The sequence below is a fragment of the Pinus tabuliformis genome, chromosome X, assembly GCF_031772625.1.
Source record: "Pinus tabuliformis cultivar Carrire ecotype Pingquan chromosome X, CPIR1, whole genome shotgun sequence".
Lineage (NCBI taxonomy): Eukaryota > Viridiplantae > Streptophyta > Pinopsida > Pinales > Pinaceae > Pinus > Pinus tabuliformis.
Window position 1 is genome coordinate 1,043,331,650 of NC_142308.1, and position 23,057 is coordinate 1,043,354,706.

Consider the following 23,057-nt stretch of genomic DNA (forward strand, 5'->3'; position numbering starts at 1 on the left):
GAATCTTATTCCGGTAAGAGGCCAGACGTTGGTCACTTTAGGATTTTTAGGTCATCGATTTATTGCCATGTGACCAAAGATGTACAGAAGAATCTTGAGACAATAGCAGAGTTGGGGATATTTGTGTGGTACACTGATACTCCCCACAACTATCGGGTGTACATGTAAACCATTCGGATGATAGTGGTTCATAGGGATGTCAAGTGTGATGAGGAGAAGGCCATGCGAGTATCCCTTGAGAGGGAGCTTCAGCTACATGCAGAGGAGGAACTCTTAGTTCCTAAGGTTGAGGATCCTAAGATTGATGTGGAGAAGCCACATGCAGAGTGGAGACATCCACTCAGGCAGAGTCTTCCAGAGAGGGAAGAAAGCACACTAGAGAGGCTGACAAATTATTAGGTGATGCATGGGAGAATGTGGGAGCACCCTCTTCTTAGTGAAGACATAGGAGGTCACCAAAGAGGTACACTGGATACATGGAACTTATGGGTGCATGTGTTGTGACAGAGTCATCTTCCTTTCAGGAAGCAGTGCAAAAGCCTATTTGGGTTGATGCAATGGTGGAGGAGTATGACTCCATAGTTCAAAACAGTGTTTGGGATGTGTTCCCGAGACTGGAGGACAAATTAGTTGTGAGCTCTTGTTGGCTTTACAAGGTAAAGAAAGCTATAGATGGTAATGTTGAGAAGCATAAGGCCAGATTTGTGGCCCGTGGCTTTTCACAGGTAGAGGGGATTGACTATGATGAGACCTTTGCTCCTGTTGCAAGGTACTCATCTATCAGATCTATTTTGGCACTATCTGCACAGATGGATGTGAAGATTGCCTTCCTCAATGGCATGATTGAGGAAGAGGTGTACATAGAGCAGCCTAAAGGTTTTGAAACCTTGGATCATGAGTCGCATGTGTGCTGAATCAAGAGAGTGTTGTATGGGCTGAAGCAAGCACCCCGTGCTTGGTACACCAGGATAGATAGCTACTTCACTGGGTTGGGCTTCACGAAGAGTGAAGTAGATGCGAACCTGTATCACATAGTGGTGGAAGGTAAGATTTTGATCATTGTACTTTATGTAGATGATCTCATACTGACAGGTGATGAGAAGCTCATCAAATATTGCAAGGAGGACCTTGCAAGAGAGTTTGAGATGAAGGACATGGGGCTCATGCATTACTTTCTTAGCATGGAGGTATGGCAAGGAGATGGGGATTTGTTTGTTTCTCAAGGCAAGTATGCCAATGAGATACTCAAGAGATTCCGCATGGAAAGCAGTTTACACATGGAGACTCCTCTAGTTGGTAACTAGAGGAAGGAGGATGCTACTTCAAGGGAAGTAGTGGAAGCTATTGTTTACAGGCAACTTGTGGGTTCACTCATGTATTTGGTGAACACATGACCAGATATGTGTTATGCAGTTAACCAGCTTAGTCAAGTGATGGTTAAGCCTACCAAGCTATATTGGAAGGTGGAAAAGCATGTATTCAGATACCTCAGAGGCACTACTTAGTTTGGGTTGTGGTACAGACGGATAGAGAGAGTGAAGCTTCAAGGCTTCATCGCTGAAAATTGGGCAGGGATTCCATCTGACAGGAAGACCACATCAGGAGGGATCTTTAGTATTGGGTTAGCTGCAATTTCTTGGTACCACAGGAAATAGAGATCGGTTGCACTCAGTTCGATAGAGGCAAATTACATGGCTGCAAGTTAGACAACATGTAAGGCTATCTGGATGAGGAAGATCCTAATTGGTTTGTTTGGTCAGTAGATGGATCCAACAATGATTTATTGTGATAATCAGATTTGTATCAGACTCTCTGAAAATCTAGTTTTTCATGATCGGTCCAAGCATATAGATATATGGTATCATCCTCTCAGGGATTGTGTATTGAGGTGGATCATTTTGTTAGATTACATTCCCATGAGGAGCAAGATGCTAACATCTTGACAAAGGCATTGCCAAGACGTAAATTTGAGTTTCACAGAAACAGGATCAGGGTAGTGGATAATCCCTTTCTTGTCGAGAGGGAGTGTTGAGAAATGGCAACAAGAAATTCCAGTTTAATTTGTCCTTTAATTAAACTGTGAATTAAAATAGAATTCTTTTCTCATAGAAATTTGAAAATAATTAATTTAGGAAATTCGAATTCGAAGTCTTTTAGGATACATGTATATGTTCTCCCTACCTTATAGGAGTTAAGGATGAGTTATGAATGATTTGTAATTAGTTAACTCAGTTTATTGAGTTAATTCCAGTTAAATTAGTTCCAATCAGTTTTAGGAACTAATAGTGAGTAAGCAGTCAGTTGGGACAATAGTGACCTAATTAGTGCTACTCTATTTAATTGAAGATTCCACCATCAAAAACTCATGCATGTTGATTCTGAGAAAGACCTAGTTGAGACTAGAGTGCAGGGACAGTGTACTAATTGTTTTAGATTTTTCTAAGTTGCATTGACAATGTATGCATTCAAGAATTGATCCTTGAGGGATTGTGATATTTTTAGAGGCTTTATTTTCCTTTAAATACAAGCCATTCTTCATAGGAATTGCACATTGGAATAGAGACTTGGAGAGCTTGTGAAGAGGCTAAGCTTTGGCCTTGAGCTTGCTTATGAGTTGGAGTTTGAATTTGCTGAGTGTTGGCATTGTTATAGAGAGAACAAGCATTGTAATTTCATCTTGATTTTCTAGATTAATACAAAACAAATAGTGGGGTTTTGAGTTGTGCCTTTCCCCAAATATTTATTGTGTTATGTGCCTTTGATTCTCTTCCTCTATCGATTATTGTTTTCTCGATGTTTATGGGCTTCCCCTGTAAAGAGTAGAAGTATATTCTTATCTCTTTCTTTAGCAAATTGCATTAGCTTGTGCATCTACAAGCTTTTCTACACAGTAGTCAGTGCTACAACTGGGGGTTGGTTGAGGCAGTCTGCAACATGATTGTTGCTGCCCTTTTTATATTTAATGTTCAAGTGGAATTGTTGTAGATATGTAGACCACTTCTGATGGCGATTGTTCTGCAACTTCCATTATGTCTGTATAAATTGAAGAGGTCAGTGATCAGTGTGGATGACCGTCTCCTTCCCCAAAATGTAGTGCTTCCATTGTCGGAAAGATTTCACGATGGAATACATCTCTTTATCATAGGTGGCATACTTAAGAATTGTATCAGAAAGTGTTTCACTATGATAGGCCACTAGATGTCTTTGTTGGGTGAGGAATGCACCAATAGCATAGTCTAAGGCGACTGTCTCGATTTCAAATGGTTGTTGCAAGTATGGCAGTGTGAGTACTGGTGCAAAACAGAGGCAATGCCTCAACTCAACGAACGCATTCTATTAGGACTCAGACCAGGAAAACTTTGATTTCGCTCCACCCTTAGTAATCTAACTCAAAGGAAAAGTGATATGGGAGAATCCCAACACGAAGCTCTGTTAAAGTGGTCGGGGTTGGCCATTCTCGAATGACTTGGATCTTTGTTAGGACATGCACGGCACTACGATATCCAGAGTTCTTTCCTCTTTCCATTTTTCTTCCCCTAGTCTCTGCAGTCAAAGCATTACCTGATGTCTCACCGGAGCTTTTCCATCGCATTTCCTCGCTAAGGATTGCACCGACAACATCATCAAACTTTAAAGTACTAGATCCAGAGACAGAGTTACTAATGGCCATAACTAAACCATTCCAACTTTCTGGAAATGAGCACAGAAATAACAAAGCCCTAACTTCATCATCAAAATTTACCCCGACATAACTTAACTGACTTGTAACTGTATTAAAATCATTTAAATGGTCTGCACGAGATCCACCTTTTGACATCTTCATATTAAATAAATTCTTCATAAGAAATACCTTATTTGAGGCCAAGGGTTTTTCATATAGTTTGGCCAATGCTGACATTAAACTCTCTGTTGTCGTTTCCTTTGAAATATTAAACGCTACCGACGCCGCTAGGCACAACCGTATTGTTCCAAGAGCCTTTCTGTCGAGAATATCCCATTCTATGTCTGTCATACTCGTCAGCTTCTTTGTCTTTCTGCTCAATGGTAGGTATAGATCTCTCTTATATAGATAATCTTCCATCTGCATCTTCCACGGCTAGTAGTTTTGGCCGTTGAATTTTTCGACCCTAATCCTACCATCTTCCACCATTGCTCCCACTCGAATCAGGAACCCTTCTCTCCTGCGAGTTTATCAGCTAAATAGACGTTTGGCTCTGATACAAGTTGTTAGAAAATTATATATTACGGAGCAATGGAACACAAAATATTGCAGAAATATAAACACAGAAAATGCATAAAACAAGAGAGACACTGATATACATGGTTCACCCAGTTTGGGCTACATCCACGGAGAAACAGCCAATCCTTATTTTATTATATTATCCAGCAAACTGAAGAGATACAACCTACAGCAGATCCACTGTAACACCCTCTTCACTCTCAATCTCCTCTCTCTTCCTCACTCATAATATAGATGTACATAGACGCAATACAATTCCCTCATATATAGTGAGGGGTTGCCTTCTAGGGTAGAAAACCCTAAATTAAACATAACTTCTACCGTCAGATCATCCGCCTAATGAACGACCCAGATTGACTAGAAATTACTAGACTTTTACAAGGCAATTTTACATCTATTTTTAGCTTCAGGGACGTTGCCGCCAAACTGGCCACTGGCCCCTTAACCCCCAGCCACGGGGGGATTAGCCCCCCCATGCGTGGAGGGGTGTACAGTCTTCCTAGGGTATACATCCGGATAAAAACCTTTGAATACAGAAGATAATCAAGCTCCAAACCCAACATCTTGCAAGAGAGTTCGAGATGAAGGACATGGGACTCATGCATTATTTCCTCGGTTTGGAAGTATGGCAGAGAGATGGGGAATTGTTTGTCTCTCATGGAAAGAATGCCAACGAGATACAGAAGAAGTTTTGCATGGAGAGTAGCAAACCCATGGACACTCCTCTAACAGGAAGTTGGAGGAAAGAGGATGCCACTTCAGGTGAGGAGGTGGAGGCCATTATTTATAGGAAGCTTGTGGGTTCACTCATGTATTTGGTGTACACACGATCGGACATGTGTTATGCAGTTAACTAGCTTAGTTAAGAAATGGTTAATCCAACCAAACAGTATTGGAAGGCATCCAAACATGTGTCGAGATACCTCAGAGGCACTACTTAGTATGGTATTTGGTACAGATGGACATAGGGAGTTCATGATTGTTTTCTTGTTGCACGTCTCCTTCTTTTCCCTTCTGAGACTTGTAGTGTTTTCTTCAAGTGTCCTTTCTTCCCGCATTTCTAGCACATTATCCCCAATCTGGACTTAGATCTTCCTTTCCTTGACTTACTACGATATCCAGAGTTCTTTCCTCTTTCCATTTTTCTTCCCCTAGTCTCTGCAGTCAAAGCATTACCTGATGTCTCACCGGAGCTTTTCCATCGCATTTCCTCGCTAAGGATTGCACCGACAACATCATCAAACTTTAAAGTACTAGATCCAGAGACAGAGTTACTAATGGCCATAACTAAACCATTCCAACTTTCTGGAAATGAGCACAGAAATAACAAAGCCCTAACTTCATCATCAAAATTTACCCCGACATAACTTAACTGACTTGTAACTGTATTAAAATCATTTAAATGGTCTGCACGAGATCCACCTTTTGACATCTTCATATTAAATAAATTCTTCATAAGAAATACCTTATTTGAGGCCAAGGGTTTTTCATATAGTTTGGCCAATGCTGACATTAAACTCTCTGTTGTCGTTTCCTTTGAAATATTAAACGCTACCGACGCCGCTAGGCACAACCGTATTGTTCCAAGAGCCTTTCTGTCGAGAATATCCCATTCTATGTCTGTCATACTCGTCAGCTTCTTTGTCTTTCTGCTCAATGGTAGGTATAGATCTCTCTTATATAGATAATCTTCCATCTGCATCTTCCACGGCTAGTAGTTTTGGCCGTTGAATTTTTCGACCCTAATCCTACCATCTTCCACCATTGCTCCCACTCGAATCAGGAACCCTTCTCTCCTGCGAGTTTATCAGCTAAATAGACGTTTGGCTCTGATACAAGTTGTTAGAAAATTATATATTACGGAGCAATGGAACACAAAATATTGCAGAAATATAAACACAGAAAATGCATAAAACAAGAGAGACACTGATATACATGGTTCACCCAGTTTGGGCTACATCCACGGAGAAACAGCCAATCCTTATTTTATTATATTATCCAGCAAACTGAAGAGATACAACCTACAGCAGATCCACTGTAACACCCTCTTCACTCTCAATCTCCTCTCTCTTCCTCACTCATAATATAGATGTACATAGACGCAATACAATTCCCTCATATATAGTGAGGGGTTGCCTTCTAGGGTAGAAAACCCTAAATTAAACATAACTTCTACCGTCAGATCATCCGCCTAATGAACGACCCAGATTGACTAGAAATTACTAGACTTTTACAAGGCAATTTTACATCTATTTTTAGCTTCAGGGACGTTGCCGCCAAACTGGCCACTGGCCCCTTAACCCCCAGCCACGGGGGGATTAGCCCCCCCATGCGTGGAGGGGTGTACAGTCTTCCTAGGGTATACATCCGGATAAAAACCTTTGAATACAGAAGATAATCAAGCTCCAAACCCAACATCTTGCAAGAGAGTTCGAGATGAAGGACATGGGACTCATGCATTATTTCCTCGGTTTGGAAGTATGGCAGAGAGATGGGGAATTGTTTGTCTCTCATGGAAAGAATGCCAACGAGATACAGAAGAAGTTTTGCATGGAGAGTAGCAAACCCATGGACACTCCTCTAACAGGAAGTTGGAGGAAAGAGGATGCCACTTCAGGTGAGGAGGTGGAGGCCATTATTTATAGGAAGCTTGTGGGTTCACTCATGTATTTGGTGTACACACGATCGGACATGTGTTATGCAGTTAACTAGCTTAGTTAAGAAATGGTTAATCCAACCAAACAGTATTGGAAGGCATCCAAACATGTGTCGAGATACCTCAGAGGCACTACTTAGTATGGTATTTGGTACAGATGGACATAGGGAGTGAAGATTCAAGGCTTCACAGATGCAGATTGAGTGGGTAGTCCATCTAATCAGAAGAGCACTTCAAGGGGAGTCTTCAGTTTTGGGTCAGTAGCAGTTTCTTGGTACAACAGGAAGCAGAGATCATTTACACTCAGTTCAGGGGAAGTGGAGTACATGTTTCTAGTCAAGAATCTTGTGAAGCTATCTGGATTAGGAAGATTCTTGTTGGGTTATTTGATCACATCATGGAGCCTACTGTGATTTACTATGACAATCATAGTTGTATAAAAATATCTGAAAATCCATTTTTTCATGATTAGTTCAAGCATATCGACATCTAGTATCACCATCTACGAGATTGTGTGTAAAGGCAAATTATGTTGTTGGAGTACATTCCTACAGAGGAACAAGATGCAGATATTTTGACGAAGGCTTTGTCAAGAGGAAAATTCGAGTTCCACAGAGACAAGATTGGGGTATATAATAATTAGGGAAAATTTTAAGGATGGAAGTTTATCTTAAATTTTAGCAACCTTAGCAAACCTTTCTAGTCCCTAATATCCAAATATTAAAATGTTTGATGATAATTTTGTAAAAATGTTTATATTTTTAATTATTTTATATTATGCAATATATAATATCGGATAATTTTTAAGGTAAAATAATTTTATACTATAAAATTTGGGAAAATTCAGTTTTAGAAAAATGGAAATTGGAAAATACTTTTTTGGAAAAATAATGGAACATTAGCCCACCTATGAATATTAACCCCTGAAATTTTCCCCATTGATAATCCATTTCTTGTTGAGAGGGAGTGTTTAAAAGAGCAACAATAAATTCCTAATTTAATTTTTCCTGTGAATTAAATTAGGAGAAAATTGTAAGTTCACATCATAAGACAACAAGATTGTGTTAAATAAGTTAGAAAGACTTACTTGGCTCATTTAATTCGAGTTGAGGACCTAACTTGAGTCGTGTAGAGTGGTTCTTAAATTTTAGGATCATAGGTTAAGTTTAATTTGAGTTGTAAAATTTAGTTTAGTTACACTGAGTTAAAATCAGTTAAACTAGTTCCAACTGTTGAAGGAACTAGTAGGAGATCTAGTAGTGGGGTGTTTACTTTTTGATCAAGCAGTTAACTGATAAATTCAACCATAATTAAGTCATGCATGTGTGATCAACAAGTTTCCCAGTTGAAATTGGAGTTCAAGGGCAGTGTATTATTAGTTGTATAATTATCTGAGTTGTACATGTGGTGCATGAAGTCAGAGAAGGGCTTATAGGGATTGTGCAGTTTTGGATGAGGAATTTCCCTAAATAATAGGGGCTAATTCCCAAGGAAACGACACAAGGAAATAGGAGCTTGGCCGGGTAGGAAATTGGTTAAGTATTGACAAGAGCAGGCTTATGAAGCAGTGAGACAAATTATACTTGTGCGGAGATTTTTCAGGCTTGAACAAGCACTGTATTTCTTCTCTACCATTCTGATTAATACAATACATATAGGAAGGGGTTTTGATAAGTGGGTTTCCCCCTAGATATTTCCTCGTGTTATGTGTGTTAATTAATTCATGTCACATGATTTTAATATTGCTTCTCAATCATTGTTTTCTTTTTCATTGATGAGTAGAGTAGATTCAAGTCTATTTTTTTAGTAAATAACATTAGCCGTTTGAATCTATAAAGAATTTCTACACTATAAGATTGATTTCAACCCTTTTTTTGGGGAAATTTTGGCCTATGAAGAAACCAGACTTTGACCCTATCAAGGAACAGACTCTGTTCCTATGGAGAAGATTCATACCAGTGGAAATTCAGGGTTGTGGCATGTACTAAACATGCTATTTACCTATAACTAGGAGTAGATATGGTCTTAATTTGGGAAAAAAACCTTAAATATACTAACAATGTATTTAGTGAAGCTTGAAGATACTTTTGAAGTCTAAGTGTGATCTTGGAAAGCTTATTTTGAGAGAGTTTTTGGAGCATATATTGAAGATCTTATTTAACTGATGCCTTTTTAAGAAGACCTGAGAAGCTCTTCTTAAAGTAGACTTGAGGCAGATTTGGAAGAAAATATTGGGCTAGTTCTTGATGGGACTTAAAGATACTTTTGTGACAGTCATCTTGAGCTAACCACTGAAAAAATTTTGAAGCTGATCTTGGAAACCCCTTGTTGCAGACATGGAGTTGATTTAGAGAACTTGTTGAAGTTCATCTTGAAGATCCTTGACGTAGACTCGAAAATTCCTATTGTGGATAATTTTGAAGACTCTTTTGAAGTAAGGTTTTGAAAGTATTAGACCCTGAATTAGATTACGAGGATTGGAGTACACATACAAGGTTGGAGCCTCGTTGAGACCAAGTTGGAGCCTAGATTGTTTTTTAGGATTGCAGTCCTCACAAGAGGTTGGAACCTCATTGAGACTAGGTTGGAGCCTAGACTGATATTTGAGGATTGGAGTCTTCATTCAGGGTTGGAGCCTTGAAGAAGTTATAATTTTATTGTACCAGTTGGAGCCTAATTGTTTGTAATAGGATAAGATTCCTCACTATTTTTATTAATAATATTATTTTTCTTATTCTACATTTTGTACTCGTGTTTAACTATTGATCTCAGCAACAGATATGTCACAAATCCATTCCTCAAGGACGTACTAGGTCTTTCAAACCTCAACAATGTGCAAACTCTCCCAGATAACGATTTAGTAGACAATCCAAACTTTCCATCGGACCTTCATCGATACAACAGACTTTTTTGAGTTTTCTTTAGTGTTCTTCATTTAACTTCGGATGTTAGGAGAGATGGGTCTGATCCTTAAACGTATTAGCTCTTGTATCTTCTCAACTTTCACACTTCATGCATTATATATTTTATGTTCATGCACTATACATTTTATACTTCATGCATTGTATCTTTTATATTCATGCATTGTATCTTTTATAGGAGATTGTTTGGTTCTCCCGCATTGTATGGACATCATTGTACTCAACAATCCCTTTGACCTACTTTTTGGTCAATAGTTGGACATAAATATAATTATCTTATCTTATCTTTACTAGTATAATATAACAATTGTAAAAAAAAATATTGATTCACCACCCCTCTTAGTGTTTCCAAGAGTATATTGGGATTTACAAAAGAAGTGGACATTGGTGCTACTTCAAATTAGGAACAAGGTGATCTGGATTTAAACAGGAACACAAAAAATTACAAGTATAACCATAAATACAAATATGCAGTAGAAATAACACTTCATTTCATTAATATCAAATGTTGAAATATGCTTACAAATAGAATGGAAATAAGACTATCTCAGGCAATGGTAGTTTATCTCTGAGAAGAATGTGGCGGCTACATGCCTTTGAAATTTGTTACGATGAGGCTAAAGGGCCTTTTTATTATTGGACAATAAGAGAAAACCCTAAGCAACCAAAAGCCTAACCTGAGGAGATGTAACACTAAGAGTTTATGGGCCCCGTTTGGGTGAGTTGGACAGCCAACTTCCTGGGGTCGCGACTTGGTCATATTATCTCTGTTTGACGCACAAGATAACCCATTGGAAAGATATCTCCGAGGACTATGACAAAAAATATGATTTTAGACGAAAAATCACTAGCGGTAAAAAAAATGTTGTTTAGGGCATCAAAACGGCTCTGGAAGTTTAGGACCCAAAAAAATGCTAAAAAAAGTAAATTGTGCTAGAATTAAGGAAACTGAAAAACTAAAAGAAACAATGGTGGGGGTCCAAGTGGAATTGGAAGGTGCCCACCAATATCCACCTGGATCATTCCTCCCCCCTTAAGAAGCAATGGTCCCCATTGCGTTGAGTTCCTCCATGAGATGAGGAAACTTATGTTGAACTTGGTCCCTGGTGAAGGAGTTGGCCTGCTTTAACAACTCGATACAGTTGGATATTCTGTTGGCGAGTGTTGTTGATCAGCATGTCCATGATCCAATCAGTTGTGGCTTTCTCCATGCAAATTGGATTTAACTCTATAGGTGTGAGTTGTTCTACAATGTCTGATGTGTCCAACAATGGTGGGAAGTATGGTCGAATGCGGTCCACATTGAACACTGGGTGCAGGCCAAGGAATGGGGGAATGCTAAGCTCAAATTCATTGTCTCCCATGGCCTTCTTAATGGTGTAAGGACCATATCAGACTGGTCTTAGTTTATGATAGGCTCCGGTAAGGCGTTCCTTTTGCAAATGAAACCGGACTTTGTTGCCCACCCGAAACTTGTGTGGCACCCAATGTTGATCATGTTGCTGCTTGTACTTGGCATTTGATTTCTCCATAATGTCATGGACCTGTGGGTGGATATATTGGATGTGCTCAATGAAGTTGTTTTCCTTATAGGCTTCCGACTGGACATGAGTTGAATCTACCTGAGTAGTTTTGAATGGTATGGCCACATCAATGGGACATAGTGGCTGGAATCCCAAGCCCACCTGAAAAGGGTTGTGGACAGTCAAGCTGTGGAGAGCTCGGTTATAGTTGTGTTGGACATAGGGAAGGCTCTCATCCAATGTGCGTGGATGTTTTGAGTTTTACATGTGTAGAATTTGTACGATCATCTTGTTGACAACCTCTCTCTGGCCATCAGTTTGGGGATGGAAAGTTGTGGACTTAGTGAGCTTGATGTCCAGCGTCTATTAGAGACTCGACCAAAATGTATTGAGGAACCTACTATCCTAATCTAAGATGATAGACTGCGGGATCCCACACTCGTTCAAAGAAGAGTTTAGTAGTGGCTTTTGTTGTGATATTCTTCTTGCAGGCTGCTAGAATGGTCATCTTTGAGAATCTATCGAGGACCACAAAAACAAAATTGTTACCATGCTTAGTAGAAGTAATGCCCGACATGTAATCCATGGAGATGGATTCCCAAGGTCGACTAGGGGTAGGCAGCGGAGTATAGAGGCCTTGCTTATTGATGGTCGGTTTGGAAATGGCATAGGAAGTGTAGGATCTAATGTACTTACCGACATCCTGTCGAAGATTTGGCCAGTAGTAATACTTTTGTAGTACTTCCATTGTTTTCTCGACCCTAAAATGCCCAGTGGCCCAACTATAGTGTGCTTCCCAAAACATCTTGGCTCGCTCGCTTGAAGGAACACAAAGGTGTCCCAAGTGGCATAGCAAGGCATCCTGGAGGTGAAAATATGGAACTTTCTAACCCTCCAAGAGCATCTGGTATGTGTGTCCGAACTCTGGGTCGCTTTTGCAGAGAAGTGTCCAATCAAAAGTCTCATTCCCATAAGAGTTGAGCATGCTGGTTAACGCCATGATCGATGGTCAGCTGAGGCAATGTACAACATTATTGGTGCTATCCTTCTTATACTTGATATTCAAATGGAACTAATGCAGGTATGTGGACCACTTTTTATGGTGATCATTATGCAACTTCCCTTACATCTATATGAACTGCAGGGGTTGGTGGTCTATGTGGATGATCGTTTCCTTCCCCAAAATGTATTACTTCCATTGGCGGCAAGCCTACACAATGGAATACATCTCTTTGTCATAACTGGGATACTTCCAGACTGTGTCTAAAATTGTCTCACTGTGATATGCCACTAGATTCCCCTATTGAGTAAGGACTGCCCCAATAGTATAGTCAGAGGCATTTGTCTCAATCTCAAATGGTTGTTTCAAGTCTAGTAAAGTGAGCCTTGGTGCGGAGCAGAGACGATGTTTCAACTCTTTGAATGCCTTCTGTTGAGATTTAAACCAAAATAATTTTTCTTTTGTTCCTCCCTTGGTGACTTGACTCGAGGGCCAAGTGATATGAGAGAATCCCAACAAGAACCTGTGGTAGAAATTGGCAAGACCCAAAAAGCTACGGAGCCCTATCAAAGTGGTTGGGGCTGGTCAATCCCAAATGAATTGGATCTTGGTTAGATCCACATGCACCCCTTGTTCATCAATAATGTATCCTAGATACTGAACCTGGGTCATGCCAAAAGTTCATTTCTCCAAATTAGCACACAGCTTGTGTTGTCGCGGTGTTTGGAGAACCTGTCGTATGTGGTGGAGGTGCTCTTCCCAACTCTAGCTAAAGATTAGGATGTCATCCAAGTATATCGCTACAAATGATTTGGTGAATGGTCATAAGATGTCATCCATCAGCCTCATGAAGTTTGCAGGAGCATTTGTCAACCTAAAAGGCATAACCAACCATTTGAAAGGGCCCTCCTTGTCTTTGAAGACAGTCTTCCACACATCGGAGGGTTTGATTGGTACCTGGTGATAGCCAGACTTCAAGTTGATTTGCTGAAATATTTTTCCCCCTTCAGTTGGTCCAGAAGTTCATCAATCAGTGGGATTAGGTACCTATTCTGGAAAGTGATCTTTTTCAGTGCCCGATATTCAATACAAAGTCTCCAAGTCCCATCCTTCTTCTGTACCAACATGATCAGGCTCCCACAGGGTGATGAACTTGGATGGATGTGACCTTTTTGCAGCTCCTCAATCTGCCTCTTTATTTTTTCGTTCTCCATAATAGAGCGCCGATAGATTAGTCCATTGGGCAGTGGCGCACCTGGGGTCAGATCGATGGAGTTCCTGACATGAAAGTGCAGAGGCACCCTTGTGGGGGAGGTGAATATGTCCTCGTACTCCTCCACGACCTTGTCCATTTGTTGTTGTCATGTAGAGGGACCCTATCTAGAGGTTGTGGCCACTATCTTCTTCTTTCCCTGAAGGCGTATCATCAGGAAAAAAAAAATTCCTGATTTTGGAAATGAGCTTACTACATTGTTTTGCAGTAACCAAAGAGATGGTGGTAGGCGGTGCTACCTCCGATATCCTGTACAACTTATTTCCCAAAGTAAAAATAACAGCACAAGGCCTTGACTCATACACAGCATGTCACTTCCGTAAGTATGGTTGGCCTAATAATACATTACAAAAATCAAGGGGAGCAACGTCACATAATACCTCATCCGTGAAGGGCTTGATGTTGTATGGAAGGTAGCACAGCTGGCTCATGCGAAGATCTCGTCCTTGGTGAAGCCACCCGATGGTGTACGGTTGTGGATATGATGTGGTCGATAAGCCCAGCCGCTTCACGACCTCTACCAAAATGAGGTTATTTTGGCTCCCTCTATCGACAATGAACTGTAGCGGGGAACCCTTTACCCACATTTGGGAGTGGAAGAGGTGCTCCTCCTCCTCTGGATCTTCAGGTTCCTCCTTCTAGATATTTATGGTGGTAACGGTGGTGTTGGGCTCTGCATCAATAATCTGCTTCCCTTTGTCATTCCCCTTATCAAGTTCTGACTCAGATTCATAACATGCATCTGATTCTGAAGCCTTTAGCTTGGCCACCAGTGACTACTTGGCCCGACACTCACTTATGTTGTGAGTGGAGCTCTTATGGAACTCACACCACTTTCCCATGTCCTTCTTTGGCTCCACGGTGTTGTTCTTTGCTTGCAGCTTTGGCGAGTTGTCCTGGGTCACCCCGCCTTGGCTTTGTCCTTTGTTCTGTGGTTTGGGGGAACCTTTCCCTTGCTTTGAATTTGCAGATCCAAAGTCTTGCTTCTTCTGTTTAAAATTTTTCTTGATCTTGACAGCATATTGAAATGCCATGCCGAGCGACGAGATGTCCAGGAATTCCATCTCGTCATGGATGTACATTTTCAGGTGGCTAAGGTACTTGAGAACCAAATGCTTCTCAGAATCCTTAATACCCAACTTCGTGCGAAGGGTATGAAAAACATTGCTAAACTCTGACACATCTTGGTCCCTTCCCTATCGCAGTGTTGTCCACTTTATGTATTATCCTCATAGCTCCTGAAAAAGTAGTACTGCTCCTTGATGGCATCCCAGAATGAGTTCCAAGTGGGTGTGGTCGAAAATAATGAGTTCATACTTTCATCCTTCTGCTCACAGTAGGTTTCCCACTGTTAGAAAATTATATATTACGGAGCAATGGAACACATAAAATATTACAGAAATATAAACACAGAAAACACATAAAACAAGAGAGACACAGATATACGTGGTTCACCCAGTTTGGGCTACGTCCACCCCGAACAGCCAGTCCTTCCTTTCTATTATCTAGCAAAATGAAGAGACACAACCTACAGCAAATCTGTTGCAATATCCTCTGTTTTCTCTCACAGTCTCACCTCTCTATTTCTCGCTCAGAGAATACACATCTATGTCACAGCCTCAAATACAATGCCCTCATACAAAGAGAGGGGTTGCCTTCTAGGGAAAAAAACCCTAAACTAAACATAAGTTCTACCGTCAGATCATCCGCCTAATGAATGGCCCAGATTGACTAGAAATTACTATACTTTTACGAGGCAATTTTACATCTATTTTGGCTTCGGGGGCACTACCCCCGAGCCCCCGCCGGAGGACCGCTGGCCCCCAGACCCCCCAGATGGGGGGGATCGGCCCCCTCGGACCCCCGCGGGGGGGACAAGTCCCCCCTGCACCCCCCCACGTGGAGGGGTGTACAAACTTCCTGGGGTATACATCCGGCTGAAACAAAAGACCTCTAAACAATCATGCTCCACACACAACAATCTCCCACTTGGAGAATGATTGTAGAAACTCCATCACTGCTTCATTTGCTGGAAAATGACTCCTCTTTGGACCTGGTTGTTTCTAATCTTCATTGTCATCCTTGAAGACCAATTGAAACTGAGCATGTTCTCAGTTTCTCCCTGGTTACAACTTTTGTTAGCATGTCTGCAGGATTCTGGCTAGTGTGTATCTTTTCCAGCTTCAACTCTCCATCTTCCAACACTGATCGTATGAAATGGTACTTGAGCTGTATGTGTTTAGTCCTGGAATGAAATTCTAAGTTCTTTGCAAGATGAATGGCACTTTGGCTATCACTGTATAACGTGCCCATATCATGCTCCTTACCCAATTCACCCATAAACCTTTGTAACCAATTCATTTCTTTACTAGCCTCTGTAGCAGCAACATATTCTGCTTCTATTGTTGAAAGCACAACAACACTTTGGATTTTTGAAACCCAACTAATAGTTGTTCCACCAACAGTAAATACATATCCTGTAGTGCTCCTCCTATTATCTCTGTCACCTTCCATATCTGCATCAACATATCCCTGTAGAGAAATGTTTGAACCACCAAAGCATAATATTTGATTTGTGGTACCTTTCAAATATCTGAGAATCCATTTCACTGCCATCCAATGTTCCTTTCCTGGATTGTTCATGTATCTGCTTACAACTCCCACTGCATATGCAATATCAGGCCTTGTGCAGACCATTGCATACATTAAGCTTCCAACTGCTGATGCATATGGAACTTTAGACATATAATCCATGTCTTCTTGGGTCTTTGGGCACATTTCCTTACTAAGTTTGAAATGGCTAGCAAAAGGTGTACTAATTGGTTTTGCATTGTGCATATTAAATCTTTTCAACACCTTTTGTATGTACTCATTCTGAGACAATGTTAATTTGCGATTTTTCCTGTCTTTGGTGATTCTCATACCAAGGATTTGTTTTGCAGCTCCCAAATCCTTCATTGCAAATGAATTTGCCAATTTTTTTTTGAGCACATTTATTTCCTGCATGTTAGACCCTGCAACAAGCATGTCATCTACATATAATAACAATATAATATAGCTGCCATCATTTTGCTTTTTCAGATAAACACAATGATCAGAGTGGCATCTAGTATAACCTTGTTCAGACATAAACTTGTCAAATTTTAGATACCACTACCTTGGAGCCTGCTTTAAGCCATACAAGCTCTTCTTCAACCTGCACACTAGTTTCTCCTTCCCTTTCACCTAACATCCTTGTGGCTGCTGCATATATATCTCTTCCTCCAAATCCCCATGGAGAAAGGTTGTCTTTACATCTAACTGCTCAAGATGCAAATCTTCAGCTGCTACTAGACTTAAAATAGTTCTAATTGAAGTCATTTTAACAACAGGAGAAAATATTTCATCAAAATCAATACCTTTCTTCTGTGCAAACCCCTTCACCACAAGTCTAGCTTTGTACCTCTGTTTTCCTCCATCTTATTTCTTCAGCCTGTAAACCCATTTATTCTTCAATGTAGTTTTTCCTGCAGGCAACCTAACTAAGTCCCAAGTCTGGTTATGCATTAAGGAGTCCATCTCTTCTTCCCTGGTTGCCTCCCACTTCTTCCTGCTTTCAACCTTCATTGCTTCTTCATAGCATTCGGGTTCACCAGAATCAGTCAACAATAAATAATATAATGAAGGAGAGTATCGTTAAGGGGGTCTACTTATCCTGGTAGATCTTCTAACACCACTTTCAGGTGTTTGGGGTGCTTGTTGCTGTTGTGGTGGTTGTTGTTTTTGTGGTCGTTGATTATTATTATTTTTAGGCACCTTTACTTTTTCAGTGATTTCGTCAAGAACTGCATATTCCTTGTTTTCTTTTTCTTGCTTATTTTCCTGCAACTGATTCTTAAACAAGACCTTTTCATTGAATATTACATCTCTGCTCCTAATGATTTTGTGATTTTCGTAATCATATAAGCGATAACCAAAATCATTAACACCATATCCAATAAAGGTACATTTCTTTGACTTTGCCTCAAGCTTTGTTCTATTTTCTTTATAAATATGGACAAATGCCTCACAACCAAAAGGCTTTAAAAATGAGTAGTTTACCTTTTTACCTGTCCATGCTACCTCTAGAACACCACCATCCAAGGAACTTGAAGGCCCTCTGTTTATTAGATAAACAGCAGTATCTACAGCATCTACCCAAAACTGTAAAGGCAATCCTGCATGCAATCTCATGCACCTTGCACGCTCCATGATTGCTTTGTTCATCCTTTCTAACACACCATTTTCTTGTGGTGTTCTTGGAAATATCTTCTCTCTGCGAATTCCATGCTCTGAACAATACCTATCAAACTCTTTGCTGCAATATTCACCTCCATTGTTTGATCTAAGACACTTCAATTTCTTTCCTATCTCAATCTCAACCAAAGCTTTCCATTTCTTGAAAGTATCAAATACATCAGATTTGTTCTTAATACAATAAATCCAAGTTTTTCTAGTTGCATCATCAATAAAGGTAACATAATAATGAGAGCCACCGAGAGATGATACCTGAGCAGGTCCCCATACATCTGTATGCACAAGCTCTAATTTTTCGCTCTTCTTTTCTTTCCCAACTCTGAGAAATCTGACTCTCTTCTGTTTTCCATAAATGCAATTTTCACAAAATTCCAAATCAACATTCTTCAAACCCGGAAACAAATTCCTTGAGTGAAGAATCTTCATCCCCTTTTCACTCATGTGTCCAAGCCTATGATGCCATAATGTTGCATCTGCTCCTTTGGAAGTTAAAGCATTAACAGAGTTAGAAATACCATTGCATAAATACAATGTACCAACCTTTTCACCTTTTGTTATTACCAGGGCTCCTTTGGTGACCTTCCAAGCTTTATCTGTGAAATTTGTCACACAACCTTCATCGCCTAACTGCCCTGTTGAAATCAGATTTTTCTTTAGATCTGGAACATGCCTTACCTCCTTTAGTAGCCATTGGTTTCCATTCTGTTGTTTTACAAGAACCTTACCCATTCCAACAATTTTACAGGGTTTATCATCACCCAAACGAACTTGTCCAAAATCTCCTTGAACATAGTCATGAAAGTGTTCCTTATCAGGTATGGCATGGAATGAGGCCCCTGAATCTACCACCCAGGAATCAGTAATATTTTTGAAAGAAAGAATCAAAGCATCTTGTAACGCCTCAACTGTCACATTTGCTTCATGATTGTTTTCTTGTTGTGCATCTCCTTATTTTCTCTTCTGAGATCTACAGTCTTTCTTTAGGTGTCCTTTCTTTCCACATTTCTAGCACACTATCCCCGATCTGGACTTGGATCTGCCTTTCCTTGATTTATTGCAATATCCTAAGCTCTTTCCTCTTTCCATTTTTCTTCCCCTAGACTCTGCACTCAAAGCATTACCCGATGTCTCACTGGAGCTTTTCCGTCACATTTCCTCGCTAAGGATAGTACCGACAACATCATCAAACTTTAAAGTACTAGATCCAGAGACAGAGTTACTAATGGCCATTACTAAACCATTCCAACTTTCTGGTAATGAGCACAAGAATAATAAAGCTCTAACTTCATCTTCAAAGTTTACCCCTATAGAACTTAACTGACTTGTAATTGTATTAAAATCATTTAAATGATCTGCAATAGATCCACCTTCCGACGTCTTCATATTAATTAGTCGTTTCATAAGAAATACCTTGTTTGAGGCTGAGGGTTTTTCATATAGTTTCGACAATGCCTGAATCAAACCCTCTGTCGTTGTTTCCTTTGAAATGTTGAAGGCGACTGACGCAGCGAGGCACAACCGTATTGTTCTGAGTGCCTTTCTATCGAAAGGTTCCATTCTTCATCTGTCATAACCATCGGTTTCTTTGTTTTTCCACTCAATGGTAGGTACAGATCTTTCTGATACAGATAATCTTCCATCTGCATCTTCCATAGCGAGAAGTTTTGGCGGTTAAATTTCTTGACCCTAAACTTACCATCTTCTGCCATTGCTCCCACTCGAACGAGGAACCCTTCTTTCCTGCGAGTTTATCAACCAAATAGTCCTTCTGCTCTGATACCAGTTGTTAGAAAATTATATATTACGGAGCAATGGAACACATAAACTATTACAGAAATATAAACACAGAAAACACATAAAACAAGAGAGACACAGATATACGTGGTTCACCCAGTTTGGGCTACGTCCACCCCGAATAGCCAGTCCTTCCTTTCTATTATCCATCAAAATGAAGAGACACAACCTACAGCAAATCCGCTGTAATATCCTCTGTTTTCTCTCACAGTCTCACTTCTCTATTTCTCGCTCAGAGAATACACATCTATGTCACAGCCTCAAATACAATGCCCTAATACAAAGAGAGGGGTTGCCTTCTAGGGAAAAAAACCTAAACTAAACATAAGTTCTACGGTCAGATCATCCGCCTAATGAACGGCCCAGATTGACTAGAAATTACTATACTTTTACAAGGCAATTTTACATCTATTTTTGGCTTCAGGGGCACTTCCCCCGCGCCCCCGCTGGGGAACCGCTGGCCCCTGGACCCCCCAGCCGTCGGCCCCCCAAGACCCCGCGGGGGGCACAAGTCCCCCCCACACCCCCCCCCCCCCGCGTGGAGGGGCGTACAAACTTCCTGGGGTATATATCCAGCTGAAACAAAAGACCTCTGAATAATCATGCTCCACACACAACACCCATCAGTCCTTAACGTGGGGGGTTGCTTTGAGAAGTGCAAAGGTGATCTTTTCCTGACTGGAAAAATCATGAACAGAAAAATATCCTTCTAGCAGATTTAACCATTTGTCTACAGCATCTGCATTTATCTAACCCCCAAATATGGGAATTTCAAAGTTAACTTGTACCTTCAAGGGTGTGGCACTTCCAGAGTAGTTTCCGGAAGTAGATGTGTCACCCATGGGTAGCCGTTGAAGGATCTGGGCAAAGTTGTCCATCATCGCGTTCCTTTGTCGCTCAAGGGCTTCCTTGAGAAATATTTTGATAGGATCTCTTGTCCCCTCTTCTTTCTTTTCATTTGCCATGGTAGGCCGTCAGGATTTGTGAGGCTGATCTTGCAAAGGTTCGACCAGTTCAAGCCCTAACACCTTATGTCTCGACCTCGTTGGGGACATGCAAAGAAAAACAAAGAAAGAGCAAACTGCTCTGATACCACTGATCTGGATTTAAACAGGAACACAACACATTACAGATATAACCATAAATACAAAAATGCAGTAGAAATAACACTTCATTTCATTAATATCAAATACTAAAATATGCTTACAAACAGAATGGAAATAAGACTAGCTCGGGCGATGGTAGCTTATCTCTGAGAAGAGATGTGGTGGCTACATTCCTCTAAACTCTGTTACAATGAGGCTCAAGGGTCTCTTTATTATTGAACAATAAGAGAAAACCCTAAACAACCAAAACCCTAACCCGAGGAGATGTAACACCAAGAGTTTATGGGCCCCGTTGGGGTGAGTTAGACAGCCAACTTCTCAGGGTCGCGACTTGGTCATATTATCTCCATTTGACATGCATGATAACCCATTGGAAAGATTTCTATGAGGACTGCGATAGAAAAGACAATGCTAGACAAAAACTCGTTGGCGGTAGATTTCCAAAAAAACATTATTTAGGGCCTCAAAACGGCTCTGGAAGTTTAGGACCCGAAAAACTGCTAAAAATAGTAAACTATGCTACAATTAAGGAAAATAAAAAATTGAAAGAAACAATGGTGGGGGTCCAAGTGGAATTGGCAGGTGGCCACCAATATCCACCTGGATCACAAGGACTGTGACCAATCTACATTGAAGTTTTTACACTCAATTGGGAAAATGGTACCTTATTGTAAATTGATTATTGGTGTTATAAAATTGTCATGATTACAGTTTATAGATATACATATAACAAGATGTAATTGAGGAAGCATGCATCAATAAACATGTATTGGTGTTAATTCATTTAGTATTGATGTATCCATTACTAACAATGGTAAGAATGATTCATACATATAAATGGATAGATTGAAAAGGATTGAAATTGGCATATTTTATTTTTTTAATTATATGTCAAATACTTGTACCATACATATATATCCCAATTATGGGCTTGGAGTATGCCCTAAAATTGCACATGCTTGGCTAAGAGCTTGTCTTCCTCGGACGTAAGGAAACAGGGTAACGGCCCAAGACCCTGAGACATTTTCCAAGAGTGAAAGTCTGCCCCTTTACGCACCACCAGTGGTTATTCCAGGTGGTGTGGTTTTCCTTGAATAACGGTGATGAATCAACTTGCATTTGGGGATAGCAGCCAGAGATGGTTGTCCTCGCTATTGATTTGACAACTAAGTTATGATAGGTTTTCCCACCCTGTGAAAAAAACAAATAAATAAATAAATAAATCTCAATTATGGTGCTACACTGAGGCACACTGCACCTAGGCATCATAACCATGTTCACACATTGAACCTTGAACCTAGGCATGCCACGTAACTTCGTTTCCACTTAAAATCTCTTTTTGCGTTATTCTACGATTTCTGTGACAGGGATCATGGGGGTCATTTGTGGAGCTCCCATTCTTGTTGGAATTTGAGTGCCTAGGTACTATCCATCTGAAAGTGTGTAATCCAAAACCAAGTAAGTTTCAAACTGGAATATGCATAATCAAAATATCAAAAGCAATTCCATTCATCACAACATCAAGTTTTTTGTTGTTTCTTGACAACAATGATTTTCCCATTTAAGACTTCCTCGGTTGTGACACTGGATTTCCTCTCTGTCTTTATTCTTTTTTTCTTTTTTTCTATTTTTCTATTTTTCCTTTTCACCTCAAATTTATAGTTTCAGAACCATTAGGTTTGCTCTTGGGAGCACTTCATTTTTCACCATATTTCTTCTTTGATGTACGCTTAGCCATTTTCTAAGTTTCTTCAAATGGTGGAGTATATAACACAAGAGCCATAAAAGCTACATTCTCAGGTTGCATAGCTTTCTATTCTCCTACATAAATGTGGGATTTTATGCTATAGCACTTGTAAAATATTTGCATTGAATAGAGTTCCACACGGAGAGCTTCTCTGGCCATTCCAACCACAATCCCAATATTAGTTGAGAGCAATTACTATTGCATCATGCATCAAAATTGCAATGTTTTGGTCTGCATAAGCCTCATCCCTTTGAAAGATAGCAGTTTCCTTTCAAAAAATGCAGCTTTCTCCCTTTTGAGGATTGATGCATCACACTCTGCAAGCTATGTGACAGGGTTATCCGAATTTGAACCTTGAGGTTTGAAATTCAGCGAAACCAAAAAAAAAAAATCAAATTCATTCAAGTTCATCGATCATGATAGTTGAACCTCAAATTCGAACCTCAACAAATTCGAACCTAAAGACGAACCCGAAGCCAAATTTTATAAAAAAAAAAATTAAAATTGGGGTTTGAGGTTAGA

General features: G+C 40.1%; 1 pseudogene; it reads right to left on the minus strand.

Moving 5' to 3' along the window:
* Positions 1–22,253: 22,253 nt before the first annotated feature.
* LOC149143359 (uncharacterized) overlaps positions 22,254–23,057 on the minus strand; it is a 74,863-nt pseudogene continuing 74,059 nt past the window's right edge.